Consider the following 2,470-nt stretch of genomic DNA (forward strand, 5'->3'; position numbering starts at 1 on the left):
TAGATATATACTACTTATCATGTTAAGGAAAAGTCGATTTATTCCTATACAATGTAGTGGGTTTTTTTTTTTAAAACAGAAATGAAAGTTGTATTTTATTAAGGTTTTTCTGCATCTATTGACAAAATCATTTGATCTTTGTTGGTTTAGTTATTAATATGGTTAAGTAAGTTTATAGTTTTCCTCATAATAAACCAACTCTTTACTATAGGTATAAACTCAACATAAGCTTAGTGTATTATCTTTGTGATATGTTGTCATACATTTGCTAATATTTTATTTTAAAAATTTCCATTAATTTTTATTAAGGATATTGGTTAGTTTTTCTTTTTCTTTATGCACTGTCTTGCTAACAAGGCTAAGGTCTTATTTGTGTCATAGAAGGAATTTGGTAGGATCCATTCCTTTGCTATTTTTTCAAATAGTTCATGCAATTAATTATTCTTTGAAAGTTTGATAGAATTCATTTGTGAATCTAACTGCTCCTGTTTTTTGTTTTTCTTTTGAGAAGTCATGTATGCCTTATTCAGTTTCCTCTTTTGAGATATGTTCATTTGCATCTGGGGCCATCACCAGTTGTCCTGATCCATATTTTACCACTGGAACCAAATGGCTCTGAAGGAGAAAGTGAGGTTGGTGACTTTGCACAGTTCACTATCACTTAAATCCAACTAACTTGCATGTCACATGATTACCTCCCTGATGTCATGGTCCTCTTTAAGAATTAAGGACAAACAACATGCCTTATTCCATTTCTTCTTCTGAGATCTATTAATTTGGGCACCTTATATTTTTGTAAACTAATTTTTATGATTTATCATTTTATCTTTTAAGCTATTGGCTTTATTGGCAAAGAGTAGGGCAAAATAGTTCCTAATAATCATTATTTCTTCATCATTTATTGTAAATTGTTAATTTTCATTTTAAAATATTAGTAATTTGGTTTTCTACTTTCTTTTTGATCAGATTAATCAAGTTAGCTTATGGCCTATCTATTTTATTATTTTTCTTTTCTTCAAAATAAACCCTGCTCCAAGTTTGAGTTATCAATTTAATGTTTTTCTGTTTATTTTCAATTTTATTAATTCCTTGATTTTTAGGATTTCTATTTTAGTATTTAATTGAGGTTAATTTTGTAAAGTTTCTTTTTACTTCCATATCCAACTCATTGATCTGTGTTTTTTTCTATTTTGTTAATTGAAAATATTTTAAAATATATATTTTCTTTTAAGTATCATTTTGGTAGAATTCCAAAAATTCTTCATGCTTTATGCAGAGAAAGGATTGTTATTTTAATTAACTTTAAGAAAATTATCATTTCTGTTGTTTCTTCTTTTTACTAATAGTTCTTGTGCATTAAATTATTTAGTTTCCAGTTGATTTTTATTTTTTTCCAGTGGCCATTTAATAGTTTTATTGCATTGTAGTCAGAAAATAATATACTTAATATTTCTGTCTTTCTCTGTTGTTTTATGAGGTTGTTAAGTCTGAATACCTGACAAAATTTTGTAAATATACTATGAACAGCTGAGAATATATATTCTTATTTTTAAACTTTTTAAACAAAATTGTTTCAGTTTTAAAAAACAGGAAAGGAATACAAAGCAAAATAAGACAAAACAAAAAAGAACATTGTCATGCCCAGCTGAACATCACATAAGATTCCAAATATGTAACAACAAATTACCAGTTCAAGAAAATATTTTTGGCCAGATCTAGTTCTTTTGATTGTCAGTGGATAGATTCCAGGACTTGCTGTCTTTTATTGTGGAACTCAGTCTACCTTCATGTGGATGCTACTTGCATAATCCAGTTGTAGTTCTAGTATATTTGCATTGTTTTTTCTTGTTTCTTATAAAATTTTCTCTTTGATCTGGGGTTTCAAAATTTGGCCATAATATTCCTATGTGTTTTCCACAGAGGATCTCATTGAGGTGATGATCAGTGTATTTTTTTCTCTTTCTGCTTTCCCCTCATGTTCTATCATTCCAGGACAATTTTTTAAGATTATTTCTTGCCTTATTGTATTGAGGCTCTTTTTTTTTTTTTTTTTTATGGTCACAACTTTCAGGTAGTCCAATTATTCTATAGTTTTCTCTTCTTGATCTATTCTCCAGATCAGTCGTTTTTCTTATAAAATGTTTCACATTCTGTTCTTTTTTTTTTTTTGTTTTTCATTGCCCTGTTCTGTCCCAAGTCTACTTGATTTTTCTCCAGTTTATGTTTGCCCTGAGATGCAAATTGTTCTAGAAATCTAGAGAGTTTGAAATTGACCAACCCATCCTACTATCTTCCCAGAATCCTCCCTAGATATACTTTAAAATTTTTTTTGAAAATAATTTTTTAAATTTTAAACTTAAATAAAAATGAAAAAAAAATTGCCATGTACACAGTAGAACATGAAAGGTTTCAATGAAATTTCTATTTCAAGAAAATCTATATAATAAATACTGCATATTGTTTTCAAAGC

This window comes from Antechinus flavipes, chromosome 5 (genome assembly GCF_016432865.1).
Source record: "Antechinus flavipes isolate AdamAnt ecotype Samford, QLD, Australia chromosome 5, AdamAnt_v2, whole genome shotgun sequence".
NCBI lineage: Eukaryota > Metazoa > Chordata > Mammalia > Dasyuromorphia > Dasyuridae > Antechinus > Antechinus flavipes.